Below are 17,232 nucleotides of genomic sequence, written 5' to 3' on the forward strand. Positions count from 1 at the left end.
TTTCATAGTTTTTATGATTTCACTATTATTTATACAATGTAGAATAATAGTAAAAATAAAGTAAAACCCTTTAATGAATAGGTGTGTCCAAACCTTTGAATGGTACTACAGTAGAGACCATTGAGACTGGATGGTCCCTCATCACACACACACACACAGACACACACACACAGACACACACACACACACTACGACTTTCCGTTAATGTTGTTCTTACATATAATGGCCTGCAGGAGATGACTATGGGCCATTGGGCACAGACTGAAACAATGACTAGCTTTAGAGGAAGCAGATAAGCATCAAGTAGGTAATTTGAAGTTAAGTCAGACTCTCTGGTTCTTTCCCAAATGGCACCCTACTCCCTATAGTACACTACTTTTGACCAGGGCCCATAAAGTGGCATTTTGTATACAACCTCTGTAAACATGAGCATATTGTTGGGTCAATCACAAAGGGAGGATATTACAGCAGGTAGAGGGGCCATTACAAATAAATGAGGGAATAGACCGATATCGAAATGTTAGAATGGGTGAATCACATGATTTCCGTTGTGGGAATACACAGGTTGAGGCAGCCAGAAAATACCAGTTTCCCCCCTCAGTTTTCGGGGATTCAGTTATATGCAACATCTGTGTCAATATTATGGAGGTCATTTGGTTTCTCTGTTCTTTTAAGTGGTGCAAAAAAAGAGAACAACTCTCTCCACCTGTGAACATTCAGCAAGGAAAACATTCTCTTATGTGTGTTTAGTGTGTATCGATGCGGGGTTGCGGGTGTAGTCCTACTGTATTTTGTCAGAAATGTGCGTGCGTGCGTGTGTGTGATAATTGAAATGTTTCATTAGCCTACTTTTTGTTACCTAACTCCATGCCATATGGATTTAGATATTGACTTCCCTGGTTAAATAAGGGCTAAAATAAAAATTATACTGTTTAGGCTACTATCGTGATCTCACTTTGTAGCAAACTAATTGAAAAAAAGAAAATATGAGGGGCACAGTAGGTCTATAAATTCAGGGCCATCCATTCAATACAAAATCATCCAGCAGCGCCAATGCTGAAAAAAAAGCATACTGTATTCCTTGTGTCACTAATCAGGGCGCGCTGAGGAGATCTGCTGCTCCTGCGTCCCTCCAGTTGCCGCCCCGAATAGGCATGCTAAGCAAATGCCCAGCACAGTACAGCACAGAGCTCTCTCGGCCGCAGATACTGAACGCAGGGATCTATAGCCTACCAGACGATAACGCGACCGACGCATCTCCCAGGTAACAAAAAAAAAGTGTCTATCCAGTGCGTAATTTCAGGGTGATGATAGCGGTAGCCTATGTGTGAAATGTAGACTAATGCAAGAAAACGACGGATCTAATAGGATATCGAGTGAAGGCTGTGTCCGCTGGAGGCATATTCGGCAGAGGGAGAGCTTGAAGAATGCTGCTGCTATGAAGTAAACAGAGCAGAGGCAGAGAGAGCGAGGCGCATCTGCAAACGGTGCCTCAACTTAAAGCCTGGCTTGGGTGATGTTCATATCTGCTGCAATTGCTAGCATTTCTCATAATAGATAGCTCACCGTATGTGGTTAAAATGGGATGTCAAGAATATAAGATACGGTAATGTTAGGGGAATGGACGAACGGAATGACCGTTGTTTACATATTTATTTACTTCGATATAGAGCGCTAGCTGGACTTGCTGAAGGTTACCTGCAACTACACTTCAGACCTAGCTAGCTAGCAAGCTAGTTGTTATTCAACATTTTGCTAACATTTCTCGGGTTTACAATGTAGCCAGCCCAGCTGTCAATAGCTTGCCGAAGGTTAGACAAACATAGTGGCAATCAGTATCCAAATTGCATAACACAGTTATCAAGCAAATGTTCAATTTGGTATCGGCACAGATTAGAACTACAGTTTTGAACGCCTTCGGTCTTGCTACATAGGGCAGTTTTTATATTTTAAATATTTGTAACCAGCAACAACACATCGCAGTGAGAATATCAATGGCCCAGTAATGGCATGGTTGGGTCTGTCAAGTTTCTGCGGCTGGCTTTGATGTGTGTCACACTGTAGCACCTGCAGCATCTTGTCAATCACATGCCTGAGGTCAAATCATCAATCATCTTACGTTTGCCCCATTTGGTCGAACTTGGATAACTTTTGAAGTACTTCTATTATAATGTTATTCTGGTGAATTAATACAACCATTTAATTTTTTTTCAAACGTTATTATTAGACTAGTTAGAGACGTTAGCCTACTCAGAAGTGTAGGTTACCAGTTTTTGTGTGTGTGTGTGTGTGTGTGTGTGAGAAATGTGACTGATTGTGTTGACACAGGAGGCAGGCAATCTGAGCGTACTGAAATGTGAAATCGGAGGGAAGTTGTTTCAACTAATTATTATTAAGTAACTGGTTTCACATTCTTTTTTTTTTTTTTTTTTTTACTCAACTTTTCGTTTTGTGTTTTACCCGGGGGAAAAAAACGGCCCAAATTTAGCTCAAACTTGAGAAAATTCAGTCAAAATTATGTTTGCTGAAATGGTCGCATATGTTCATTCAACTAGAAATGATTATTTGGGCATCTTATCACACACACACTGCTTTTAACATACAATGTTTTCAACATACATATTTGGCACACATTGACATACATAATTACATTGTGCATGTTCATTTATACAGTAATTCATATACTGTACATGTCTTCACCTGGGATTTAAACTCACCTAAGCGGCCCCCCAACCAAGCAGGCCCCAAAAAATGGTGGCCCCCCTCTTGACGGCAGAGAGAAAAATGTACGTTTTAAAAATACACATTTTACCATGGGGCATAGAGAACATTATGCATTTTTAAAGGACATTTTCTGCAGTTCTACACAGAACATTTAGCAATTTTATAACACATTTCATGAAATTATACTAATTTTGCCATGGGTCAGAGAGACATTCTTGCACTTTTAAAGCTAATTTCCTGCAATTCTACTACACATTTTGCCATGGGGCATAGAACATTTTGCAATTTTATAGCAAATTTCATTAGATTCTACAAATTTTGCAATGGGACCAAGAGAAATTATTGTAGGTTTAAAGCTAATTTCCTGCAATTCTACCCATTTTGCAATGAGGTTGAGAGAATTTTTTTGGCAGTTTCCTGCAGTTATACACATTTCGCCAGGGTGTAAGGGCCCTGCGTGCCCAGTCAGTATTCGGCCATGATTACTACAAGTTCAGTGGCTGACAAAACAGGAGAACCTGTTTCGAACTTGCACCTTGTCTATTCTACTATTCTAATTCTCAAAAGTAAGTTGAGACCCCGATTGAGTTCCTTATGTCGCTTATGCCAGGAGCCGACCCTGGTTCATGGCATTCCAATCTTCCTGCTATGCCACCATGTCTGTGTCAATGACTGATTTCACCTGTCTTGCTACACTTTGCACTCAGCTCTGTTAAAAGCACACTCAATTTATTATATTTATCATAGTGATTAGGGAGTAACATTAAAACATGCCCCACCAACATTAGACAACTATAGAGAAAAATCAAAAATTGCTGAAATAACTAAATTAAACCAATGATTAGAGAATAGTCAGATTAACTAATAATTGGCAAAGACATGGTGGTTTAGCAGGAAGCTCGGAATGCCATGAACCAAGAGGTTGTTAGTTCAAATCCCAGGTGAGGACATGTTGAAATATAATTTCTGTATAAATGAACATGCACAATGTCAACGTGTGTCAAATATTTAAGTTGAAAACGTTGAATGTTAAAAGCACTATGTGTGTGTAAATAGTTCCACATACTTTTTTTTAGGTAATTATAATTTAAAATGTGAATGAACATATGAGACATATATGACAAGCTGAGCAAACACATAATTTTAAGTTGACATCATTTTTGCCAACCTTTTTTCAAGTTGAAGCTAAGTTAGGGCCAACATTTATTTGACGGTTCAGGTAACACATGGACCAAAAAGTTGAGTAAACTAAAAAGGAAAAAAACGCTGTGGAACCATATACTTAATAATAATGAGTTGAAACAGTTATTATTATTTATTTTTTTACAGTGTATGGCTATGGTGATAAGGCACGAGGAAGAGGTCAACAACTGGTGTGATGGATGGTCAAGGTCAACTAACTAGGCTAGTATAGGCTTCTCCATTTATTACATTCATTGCAGTCGGACACTGCTTGTTAGCTAATCCGCATGTAGGAACACCAAAAGGTCCGCTTGTATTTGTCATCCTCTTGTTAATAAACAACAACATAGCAATATGGTGATAGGCAATGCATCTTGAGAGGGTCATGATGAGTATTGCACAAAGAATTCAACATGCTATGTCTAGTTTCACTTTATTCTGACATTTCAGTTACACTAGCCCATGGCTCATTCTGTTAATTGATGCTGTATGAAAACTTAACCCCCCCCCCCCCCACTTATTCCCACTTACTGGGTCTGTTTTGTGTCACCTAGGAGGAGAACTCAACATAACCTTTAGGGAGAGGAGTGGCGTCGAAAGGAAGGAAAAGAGGAAGAGAGTTTTGCCAGGCGTCACTTATCTTGGATTACGTGGAGAGAAGGTATCCTTCCTGGAAAACACTAATAATGACGGCTAACAGTAACACATGCCTCTGTAAATAGTTTAGCAATCTGATAGTGTATTAATAATCAGAATCTCTCACTGAGTGCTAGCTAGTCCTTTCAATATGGTTTTAGACTGGAGTTACCAGACAGAAAATCTAAGTTAAAACAGTGTAGGCCTATAAGTCTACACTGTGTCATAAATAATACTAAACCCAGACATAGACCTACACTCTATGAAATGAAAGACATTCAGCTGGATGGTATTAACATATTAGACTGGTTTGCTTCTGAAGTCAGAGGGGTGTTGAAAGCCAGCTGTCTTTTTCTTGACCTTTCACTCAGGGTCCTCTAGAGGGCAGATGTCTAGACTAGAGACCAGAGACCTGTGGTTCAGTTGGCCAGTTCAACTGGAAGTTCAGGAATCCAAACAAAGGTCATTATGATGCAGGCATTACTGTGTTTTGCAGTGCTCTCACGCAACATTGCATTTTTACGAGTTTCATCCCAAATGGCGCCCTATTCCCTATATAGTGCACTACTTTTGACCAGAGTCCTATGGGAATAGGGTGCTGTTTAGGATGCAAGCCTATATGTTGCTATAAGATGACGATAGTCAGTTTTTGTAGGCCTATGTTTTAGGTTGATTAGTGTAGTTATCAGAACTCAGCCAGCCAGCATAAGTCCTCTGTCTGAACTCACTCTTATTGGATTCATTTAAGCCTAGGGGTACGTCCCAAATGGCACCCAATTACCTACACAGTGCATTACTTTTGACCAGAGACCTATGTGCCCTGATCAAAAGTAGTGCACTAAAAAGGGAATAGGGTGCCATTTGGGACTTGTTGTAGGTGTGGCCTTGCAGGGATAAAAAGCTGCATGAGAACAGTAGTCTAGTCCTGTGGATTTCTATGATACAATATTAGTTTGTTCAGTATTTAGCTGTTTATTCATTTAGAAGAACCAATAGGCTGCAAAGCTTTAGAGTCCCTGGTTTTACAACATTTAGATGAAGCAGTAGACTACAAAGGACTTTGCATTGTCTAGGCAGAGGACAGATCCCCAACCGACGGGCACTGTGTGAGAGGTTATGTTAGCTGCGACAGCCTCTGTAACATTTGTTGTAATGTTATTTCAAGGTTATGACTCTGGCATTCTTAGATTGACACATTGTTTTGGTCCACTACTGTAGTTTCCAAAGGAGAACTGACACTGGACATGTAAATAGAGAGGTTGAAACTCCTTGACAAGTTTCAGCTCTGGGGTTTGATTTTACAGTGTGTGTGTGTGTGTGGGTGGGGGGGTGTGTCAAAGAGAGAGAAAGAGTGTGTGTGCACCCGTGCGTGAGAGAGTGTTTGTGTGCGTGTTTTGACACATACCCTCCTTTGGCTGGGTTGGTGTAAGAATGTAAAGCCAGTTGGATGCCCCTGGCGGGTGGGTGTAAAGAGGGAAGTGGCTCGTTAATTCCGGCAGTACTACAGGAGAGGAAAGGAAAGGGCTGGTCAACACAGCCACAGTGCTCTAGAGGCGTTGCATGGATGTATCCTGGCTAAGTGACTCATACTGTACCAATTCAGCTTCCATCACTTAGCTCAAAGAGACAAACAGCCGTAAGTCAGTTAGCCAGAGAGACTTCCTGGTACTAGAAGATAAAACAGACCTATTCTTTACAGACATTGAATAATGTTAGGCATGCATGCACCATATCTTATTCCTTTAGGTCGGCTGACCTGTACTGTTTTTTTTAAGGACGTTATCGACTAGTTCATAAAATAGCAGCTGATAAAGATTTTGCCTTATCAGAGAGTAAGATATCAGTCTCTAATTTGGAGTTCTGGACTTTTTGTCCCAGATCTTTTGATTCTTTCACATTTCTTCCCCCTCCATCGAAGTGTTCAGCTGCCTGCCAAGTCTGTCCATACCTGATTAGCATCGTGCTAGTGTACTGCGGTGTGTTAATCCTTTGATCACAGTGGTTCGGTCTGATAAACCATGCCTCGGTCATCTCAAGGTAGCCCCAAGAACCTTGATGAGAACTAATGACCATGAGAAGACAAGCTGAACAGTGGACAAGGTTAAAAAAACACATAGAAATATAATTTCTAGAAGGAACGTTGGAACATCTCCATTCAAGTGAACGTTCTATAATTCTATTTTTATGGTAAAAAACCAAAACAACATATCCTTGGACATAGTGCTGGAGAGTTAGTCTTACTCGATGATATGCCTTTTATGAACTGCAGAGAACTGTACTGTATTCACGGGCATTAACTTGCTAATGTTTCAGACGGGCTTACCAAGACATTCCAAGGCGTCTTTTATACTGTAAATGTTGTCACATGCTTGCATTGGCAATTCCTTTTGGAACATGGAGCTTCTGCCAATGCTTTTACATGTTTCGTTTTAAAACTGGAGCAGGGTGTGGACTGGATTCCATTGAAAACATGTTATATGACGTCAATGAATTTTTTTTATATATGTTTCAGAAGAATTAGGCTAAGCCTTTTGAAATAATGGGAAATAAGCCTATTGCATGTGCGACACTAATATCCAACAAAACTTTTAATTTATACCTAGTTTTTTAACATGCTGCAATACTCTTTTAATGTTCCTCCTCATCATCTGAAGTCACAACTTTGCATTGATGAATCCGCACAGCATTAAAAACACTTGACACTGTTTGATTAGATCACTGTAGTGTGTCTAAAGTGAATTAAGTCTGTGGTCTGTAATATGTTACTGACTCCATTGTAGGAGAACGTAATATCCCAACCGAACGGAGGTCCTTTGATACTGAAGCCAGATGACTCCCTCAGTAACTCCCACTCTGTCAAGTTTTGGAGGGAAACAATGCGTGTATCCCAAATGGCACTATGAGCCCCGGTCAGTAGAGTGCCATTTGGGACATAGAATATGTGGAGCGAACAGCCTACATACATTTGTCCATAAGCAATCTGCTATTCACAAAAGGAAAACAACCGTTGCTATGGGAGCAGTTGAGCAAAATATGTTTGGGGGTGTTTAAGTAATTCCTTATGAGCTAATTCACTCAATGTGAATGAGATTGTTGTTGAGGTCTAGTGCTGTACCCTACCCTACTGATGAGAGGGTGTGGATAGATAGATAGAGATAAATAGATAACATGTTGTTGACAGTGTGGCAGCATGGGTTTGTTAGCAATGTGGTTAGGGAATGTTGCTCAATTCTTAGATCAATCATTGTCATGTCTTTGATAAATACATTCAACTTCTGTCACTTAAACTACTGTAAACAAGGTGTTTTGAAGTGATCTGGCCAGATGGACCTGAGTCTGAAAAACTACTGAAACACAATTAGTTGACATGTTGCAGTCAGGGCCCCTCACTCTCAGTGGGGTTGGACAGAACAGTAGAGTGAGAGTCAAAAGTTTGGGCACACCTACTCATTCAAGGGTTTTTATTTATTTATTTTTTTACTATTTTCTACGTTGTAGAATAATAGTGAAGACATCAAAACTATGAAATAACACATGGAATCATGTAGTAACCAAAAAAGTGATAAACAAATCAAAATAAATGTGAGATTCTTCAAAGTAGCCACCCTTTTCCTTGATGATAGCTTTACACACTCTTGGCAATCTCTCAACCAGCTTTACCTGGAATGCTTTTCCAACAGTCTTGAAGGAGTTCCCACATATGCTGAGCACTTGTTGGCTGCTTTTCCTTCACTCTGTGGTCCAACTCATCCCAAACCATCTCAATTGGGTTGAGGTCGGTTGATTGTGGAGGCCAGGTTATCTGATGCAGCACTCCATCACTGTCCTTGATCAAATAGCCCTTACACAGCCTGAAGGTCTGTTGGGTCATTGTTCTGTTTAAAAATGGGATGGGATGGCATATCGCTGCAAAATGCTGTGATAGCCATGCTGGTTAAGTGTGCCTTGAATTCTAAATAAATCACAGACGGTGTCACCAGCAAAGCACCCTGACATCATCACACCTCTTCCTCCATGCTTCACGGTGGGAACCACACATGCGGAGATCCTTCTTTCACCTACTCTGCATCTCGCAAAGACTTGGCGGTTGGAACCAAACATCTCAAATTTGGACTCATCAGACCAAAGGACAGATTTCCACAGGTCTAATGTCCATTGCTCGTGTTTCTTGGCACAAGCAAGTCTCTTCTTATTATTGGTGTCGTTTAGTTGTGGTTTCTTTGAGGCAATTCAACCATGAAGGTCTGATTCACACAGTCTCCTCTGAAAAGTTGATGTAGATGTGTCTGTAATTTCTGAGGCTGGTAACTCTAATGAACTTCTCCTCTGCAGCAGAGGTAACTCTGGGTCTTCCTTTCCTGTGGCGGTCCTCATGAAAGCCAGTTTAATCATAGCGCTTGATGGTTTTTGCGACTGTACTTGAAGAAAATTTCAAAGTTCTTGAATTTTTCCGGATTGACTGGCCTTCATGTCTTAATGTAATGATGGACTGTCGTTTTGCTTTGCTTATTTGAGCTGTTCTTGCCATAATATGGACTTGGTCTTGTACCAAATAGGGCTGTCTTCTGTATACCACCCCTACCTTGTTACAACACAACTGATTGGCTCAAAATTTTAATAAGAAGGAAAGAAATTCCACAAATTAACTTTTATTAACAAGGCACACCTGTTAATTGAAATGTATTCCAGGTGACTACCTCATGAAGCTGGTTGAGAGAATGCCAAGAGTGTGCAAAGCTGTCATCAAGGCAAAGGGTGGCTACTTTAAAGAATCTTAAATATAAAATATAACACTTTGTTGGTTACTACATGATTCCATATGTGTTATTTCATAGTGTTGATGTCTTCACTATTATTCTACAATGTAGAAAATAGTACAAATAAAGAAAAACCCTTGAATGAGTTTGTGTGTCAACTTTTGACTAGTACTGTACATACAAAGAAACTGTCAGAGAGAGTCAGACAAAGAGAGGGGTGGGCTGGGGCTGTGAGTTATAGCGGATCTGGGGTGGCAGTGTGGCGTTGAAATATGACCATGTGTGACTTGGCCATGTGTGACCTATGGGCCCTGGTCAAAAGTAGTGCACTTTAGGGAAAAGGCTGCCATTTGGGACATATCCCGTTTTCAGCCTTCGCCAGAGCGTCTCAGAGATACTCAGTGTCATGTTGAGAGAGCTGATTGGAAACACCGACACACATCCTCAGGAAGCGCCAATTCCAAGCGGGGTACACTGGACGATGATGTCACAGAGCCATACAATAAAAAAGATTTTGGCAGAATGTAGTTGACCCCTCCCCTCCTCTGGTCTGTCTGGCCAATGAGGTTTGCAACAATACAGAGGTGTGGCTCCTCTGAAGGAATATTTGAGGCAGGGATTGGATGGGATGTTATCCTTTGGGTCTCTGGCAGACCTGGGTTCAAATACTATTACATTTCACTTTACACTGCATGCAGTACCAGGTGGATGGTGTTTGCACTTTTGAAACTATTCTATTGGTTCCATTGCAACAGGCAAGTTCAATCAAGCCCAGCATAAGTATTTGAAATTATTTCAAGTAGTGTTTGAAACCAGGTTTGGTCTCCAGACACAAGTTTGGGGGTTATTCCTAGATTCCTTTTTGTTTTCTAGCCATGTGCTGCAGCCATGTGCTGCAGTTTTCTAGTATTGTTTTACGGCTGGATCATGCAGTGGAGGCCGTTGGGAGGAGCTATAGGAGGACAGGCTCATTGTAATGGCTGGAATAGAATCAATGGAATGGAGTCCAATGTGTTTTTCATATGTTTGATCTGTTTGATACTGTTCCATTAATTCCATTCCAGCCATTACAATGAGCCTGTCCTCTTATAGATCCTCCCACCAGCCTCCACTGGGATCATGGCACGCTCACTGTGCATAATGTGCATTGTGTCTGTCAGTCTCCTGAATACCTTTTTGACATTGATTGCTACTTTCACCACCGCTAAGGAAAAGTGTTCATAAGATGCGGAAATAGGCTTAGGTTTATAGGTAGACAGACATAAAACTGTAAGAAACATTCATAGTTTATCACTATATAATGTAGGAATAAGTAACCAGCACCAATTTGTCCTTCATTCCTTGTCAGGGTTCAGTTCTAGAAACTATTGCAACGCCCAGAGCTATGATGATGAATGTCAGATGTTGTCATCGCCACAAAATTGTTTGAATGTGAGCGTATGTCTGTCTGCTAGCCGGCCTGTAGATATTTTGACTGCGAAACACTTTGGCAACGCCCGTTACACATTCTTTATAAAAATTGCACTAACCTTTCTGCATAGTATTGTCCAAGCTCGTTAGGCAAACTGTTGGATAACATGGATCTAGGCTTGACTGTTGTTGCCTGTTAGCTTTTTCTTTCTTAAAGTAGCTATAGACAACTTCAATTTCCTGATTAGGGTTCTTCATCTGAGTCGTCCATGCCCTAATCTCGTCTCTGTCCCATGCTTCTCTCTCTCTCTCTCGAATTCAAAGGGCTTTATTGGCATGGGAAACATATTGTCAAAGCAAGTGAAATGAACAGTAAACATTATACTCACAAAAGTTCCAAAGGAAAAGAGACATTTCAAATATCATATTATGGCTATATACAGTGTTGTAACAATGTGCAAATAGTTAAAGTACAAAAGGGAAAATAAATAAACATAAATATGGGTTGTATTTACAATGGTGTTTGTTCTTCACTGGTTGACCTTTTCTTGTGGCAACAGTTCACAAATCTTTCTGCTGTGATGACACACTGTGGTATTTCACCCAATCGATGGGAGTTTAAATTTGGATTTGTTATTTAAATTCTTTGTGTGTCTGTGTAATCTGAAGGAAATATGTGTCTCTAATATGGTCATACATTTGGCAGGAGGTTAGGAAGTCCAACTCAGTTTCCACCTCATTTTGTGGGCAGTGCGTACATAGCCTGTCTTCTCTTGAAAGCCAGGTCTGCCTATGGCGGCCTCTCTCAATAGCAAGGCTATGCTCAATGAGTCTGTACATAGTCAAAGCCTTCCTTAATTTTGGGTCAGTCACAGTGGTCAGGTATTCCGCCAGTGTGTACTCTCTGTTTAGGGTCTCTCTCTCTCCCTCCCTCCCTCCCTCCCCCTCCTACTGGGGCCATGAAGAAGATTATGACACCAAACTGTCTTCCTCTTCCAACCTTTTGGTATACATCCAAAATGGCACCCTATTCCCTATATAGTGGACTACTTTTGACCAGGGCCCATAAGGCTCTCATCAAAAGTAGTGCACTATGTAGGGAATAGGGTGCCATTTGGGAGGCAGCCTTGGTGTTGTAGCCACTAGCTACCAGTTAGGACAGATGCCTTCTTCTTCCTGATGATCAACAAATTCCTTTATTTATGTACTGTACAGTGCATTCCAAAAGTATTCAGACCCCTTCCCTTTTTCCACATTTTGTTACGTTACAGCCTTATTCTAAAATGTATACAATAATTTTTTTATTTCATCAATCTACACAAAATACCATATAATAACAAGGCAGGTTTTTATACATTTTTGCAAATTTATTACAAATAAAAAACAGAAATACTAATTTACGTAAGTATTCCGACCCTTTGCTATGAGACACGAAATTGAGCTCAGCTGCGTTTTGTTTCCATTGATCATCCTTGAGATGTTTCTACAACTGTCACACCCTGATCTGTTTCACCTGTCTTTGTGATTGTCTCCACCCCCCTTCAGGTGTTGCCTGTCTTCCCCATTATCCCCAGTGTATTTATACCTGTGCTCTCTGTTTGTCTGTTGCCTGTTCATTTTGTTTCGTCAAGCCTACCAGCGGTTTTCCCATGCTCCTGTCTTTCTCTAGTTCCTTTTTTCCCGGTTTTGACCATTCTGCCTACCCTGAGCCTGCCTGCCGTTCTGTACCTTTCGGGCTCTGCTTTGGATTACTGACCTCTGCCTGCCCTTGACCTGTTGTTTGCCTGCCTCCTGTTTTTGAATTAAACTTTTGTTACTTCGAAACTGTCTGCATCTTGGTCTTCTACTGAGCCTTGACAACAACTTGATTGGAGTCCACCTGTCGTAAATTCAATTGATTGGACATGATTTGGAAAGGCACACACCTGTCTATATAAGGTCCCGCAGTTGACAGTGCATGTCAGAACAAAAACCATGCCATGAGGTCAAAGGAATTGTCCATAGAGCTCCGAGACAGGATTATGTCAAGGCACAGATCTGGGTTAGGGTCCCAAAAAATGTCTGCATCCTTGAAGGTCTCCAAGAACACAGTGGCCTCCATCAGTCAGGGAAGTGACCAACGAACCCGATGGTCACTCTGACAGGGCTCCATAATTCCTCTGTGGAGATGGGAGAACCTTCCAGAAGGACAACCGTCTCTGCAGCACTCCACCAATAAGGCCTTTATGGTAGAGTGGCCAGAAGGAAGCCACTCCTCAGTAAAAGGCACATGACAGCCTGCTTGGAGTTTGCCAAAAGGAACCTAAAGACTCAGACGATGAGAAACAAGATTCTCTGGTCTGTTGAAACCAAGATTGAACTCTTTGGCCTGAATGACAAGCATCACATCTGGAGGAAACCTGGCACCATCCCTATGGTGAAGCATGGTGGCAGCAGCAGTAAACATTATACTCACAAATGTTCCAAAGGAAAAGAGACATTTCAAATGTCATATTGTGGCTATATACAGTGTTGCAACGTTGTGCAAATAGTTAAAGTACAACAGGGAAAATAAAAAATAACATAAATATGGGTTGTATTTACAATGGTGTCTATTCTTCACTGGTTGTCATTTTCTTGTGGCAACAGTTCTCAAATCTTTCTGCTGTGATGACACACTGTGGTATTTCACCCAATAGATGGAAGTTTGCCAAAAGGAACCTAAAGACTCTCAGACCATGAGAAACAAGATTCTCTGGTCTGATGAAACCGAGATTGAACTCTTTGGCCTGAATGCCAAGCATCACGTCTGGAGAAAACCTGGCACCATCCCTACGGTGAAGCATGGTGGTGGCAGCATCATGCTTAAGGGATGTTTTTCAGTGGCAGGGAGACTAGTCAGGATCGAGGGAAAGATGAACGGAGCAATGTACAGAGAGATCCTTGAGGAAAACCTGCTCCAGAGCACTCAGGACCTCAGACTGGAGCGAAGGTTCAACTTCCAACAGGACAACGACCCTTAGTACACAGCCAAGACAACGCAGTAGTGGCTTCGGGACAAGTCTCTGAATGTCCTTGAGTGGCCCAGCCAGAGCCCGGACTTGAACCTGATCAAACATCTTTGGAGAGACCTGAAAATAGCTGTGCAGCGATGCTCCTCGTCCAACCTGATAGAGCTTAAGAGGATCTACAAAGAAAAATGGGAGAAACTCTCCAAATACAGGTGTGCCAAGCTTGTAGCATCATACCCAAGAATACTCAAGGCTGTAATCGCTGTCCGAGATACTTCAACAAAGTACTGAGTAAAGGGTCTGAATACTTATTTAACAGTGATATTTGCGGGGGGCTTATACATTTGCAAACATTTCTAAAAACAAGTTTTTGCTTTGTCATTATGGGGTATTGTGTGTTGATTGATGAGGGGGAAAACTATTTAATCCATTTTAGAATAAGCCTGCAATGTAACAAAATGTTGAAAAAGTCAAGGGTTCTGAATACTTTCCAAATGCACTGTGTTTCATTACAAACCAGTCAAACCAGAAAACCACGCTGATTTATTATTTGGACACTATCTAGTATTTGTAAGTCATCTAATTTAGCCTACCAAGTGGTTGTGATTGAAGAAATGTCAATGAGTGTTGGGCAGTGTTCATTGTTTTTAGGCTACATAGTGTGAGAGAGAGTACAGTGCTGTGAAATGCCAGATCTGGTCTGCATATGGTTTAGCTTATTTTTAGCTTAGCTAGGCCTACATGATATCCATAAAGAAGATCATTCATTTCATTTTGACAGAGTCAAATCATTAAAAAGTACCAGATCTGCACTTTTCAAGAATCCGCAGCAGCAGCAACAACAGTAGAAGTGTTCCTTGCCAGGATCATTAAAGATCTAAGTCAGTAGCTAGCACAACGCACGTATTGTTAACAAAACTCAATGTTGTTGTTGTTGTGGTGTTAGGAAAAGAGGGAATGAAAGTGGGCCGTTGTTGCTGTCCGGGGCTGCTGCTGTTGCCTGAATCAGGAGTTTTATTTGATATCAAATGGTAATTCCATTGCGTAAGAGAATTAGTGATATTTAAACTGAGCTCGCCATGGGACGCTAGGGCAGGGGGGCAGGCTAAGGGGGATTGGGAGCCAGGAGGGTCACGAACTGAGGGGAAAAGGGAAATACTTATCCTGATGTTGACTGATGATGGTGAAGATAAGGCCCATTTAAAGATGATTACTGACTGACAGGAATTAGGATTGTGGGTTTAAATATGTCTTAGATGGGGCAGCATATGTTATGGATCATAATCAGTTTTGATTATATTATGACATTGCCGAATTACACGTGTGTGTGTGTGTGTGTGTGTGTGTCTGCCTGTGGGTTGGTTCTTCTATCCTTATGGGGACCTAAAGTCCCCACAAGGATAGTAAAACAAGGAAAATTCTCCCTCATGGGGACATTTCCCACATCCCCAAAGGGACAAAGGCTATTTTAAGCTTAGGAGTTATGGTTAGGGTAAGGGGTTAGTGGTTAGGTTTAAGGTTAGGAGTTAGGTTTAGGGATTGGTTTATGGTTAGGGAAATAGGATTTTGAATGGAAATTAATTTTAGGTCCCCACGAGGATAGAAGAACATAATGTATGTGTGTCAAAAGTAGTGCCCTATTGCGTATTTCCAATGATGATTTACCCCAGTGTTTCACCCAAAAGGCTCTGTTTCCATCTACACGGGCTGGCACCTGTGTCTTACTGGGCCATGGCTCCAGCAGGCCTACTCTGACTTGGAGCCAAGGCAAGGTCCTGGGTACTTTTCAGCTGGCATTTACATAACAATGGCCAACTGTGAACTTTAACACCGACTAACAAAGCAACAGACTTGAATAATGCAGGTTGTTGATTCTGCAGGCCACAAGTCTTTAGTGTCCTGATACAATAACACTAGAGCGAACATTAACATTAAACACTGGCGGCCCGCTGTCTCATTGGAAAAGCACAATGTAGGGAATAGCAGCCTCTGTGTGTAGACCAGGGTCCAGGATGGTGTATCGCTTCACTTGTTGCTGCTAGAAATGGGAGAAATGTCACAGGACAACGCTATCCTAGGTTGACTGAACTGTTGAACTCTTGTTTTACCAGTTGCATTAGCAGAGATGGAATGGGGTTTGCAGTTAAAATGTGGTTTGCACATAGTGTCACATCTGGCATGGCTTGGATACATTTGGCGTTTAGGCCTATCTAATTGAGACTTTGCATCATTTTGGGTTCAAGATTGTGAAAACAAGTTTGCAGTTTAATCTGAGTTTGACAGTGAGCTAATTCATCAGTAATCAAATCCAGTATTTAGTTTGTGCAATGTTCACAAATATCTACTCTTACAGAAATGTGCCTGCCCGTGAAAGAAAATACTCCACCAAAATGCAGTTGGCAACAGTTAAACAGGAAAAAGTAATACTGAGCCAGAGCCAAGAGTCAATCCCCCAATACTAACAGGTTTAAAGTTTTACATGAGAAAGATAATCGTATTAGTGGGCTGGTCATAGAAGAGAGTGGGTACCGTTTCACGCTCCTAAAGAGACAGTTAATCACCTAGGTAGTACCACCACTAATGCTTAGGTGGTGGAAGGCAGGCAAGGTAATACAGCAACGTAACACCGCTACATGACGTCTCCAGTCTGGAACTGCATTCAAAAAGCATCTCAGAGTAGCAGTGCTGATTTAGGATCAGTTGTTTAGATCACGATGAGTAACATTAGCCTACATGGACGGGGGGGCTAATCCTAGATTAGCACCTGAGATGCTTGATTCATACAGCCTCTGGTCTTTATACAAGACTTTGTGGAATATTACTTATTGAAACGCTGTAATTTAGACTACCACAGGCTTGTCCTCCTATCTCTGCTTTAGGTATAATCCCAGAAGGTGTTGGTATAAACTAAGCCAGTGATTCCTAACCTTTTTTGGTTACTGTACCCCGAATCACATTTTGCTCTGTTCGGACCTACGAAGTATCCCCTCGTGCATTTTACCAGTAGGCCTATGGTTTTATGAGTCTTCCCAAGTACCCCCTGTGGATAGCCCAAGTACACCCAAGGGTACGCATAGCCTAGTTCAATGGTTCCCAACCTAGGGTAACTCTTGTTTGGTATACAGTGACACGGAGACTAGCGTAGCATCTGTCCAGTGGTACGCTGCTGTAAACATCACTAACAGGTCACTACAATACAGGCAGAGTATAATCCACTCATATTACCCAGGGGCTTTCAGGCATATGCCCAGGATTCAGAAATATCCTCAGGGCGTTCTGGAGCTGTATGCCTGGCTGGGTGGGTGGGTGATTATTATAGCTACGCCCAGATTAGGATTTGGATGTGGATAGAGGCTGGAACACACACACACACACACACACACACACACACACAGTCCTGGTGGTGCAGGCAAGCTGAGTAACACAAGATGAGGGGAGCACCGCTTAGACTGTTACATCAAGATCCACTGCAACACTGACTAGCCTCCCAATCCCCACCGCTGATTTACCAAACATGGGCTAGCCAACCAGCC

General features: G+C 41.6%; 1 protein-coding gene across 2 annotated transcripts in view; it reads left to right on the forward strand.

Annotated features, from left to right (window-relative positions):
* The first annotated feature begins 1,118 nt into the window (after window positions 1–1,118).
* jcada (junctional cadherin 5 associated a) overlaps window positions 1,119–17,232 on the forward strand; it is a 34,024-nt gene continuing 17,910 nt past the window's right edge. For both annotated transcript variants that reach the window (XM_045702143.1, XM_014157510.2), the window contains exons 1-2: window positions 1,119–1,264; window positions 4,461–4,567. The gene's annotated coding sequence lies outside the window, so the exon portion shown is untranslated. The remainder of the gene's footprint in view (window positions 1,265–4,460; window positions 4,568–17,232) is intronic.

This window comes from Salmo salar, chromosome ssa19 (assembly GCF_905237065.1).
Source record: "Salmo salar chromosome ssa19, Ssal_v3.1, whole genome shotgun sequence".
NCBI classification, from domain to species: Eukaryota; Metazoa; Chordata; class Actinopteri; order Salmoniformes; family Salmonidae; genus Salmo; species Salmo salar.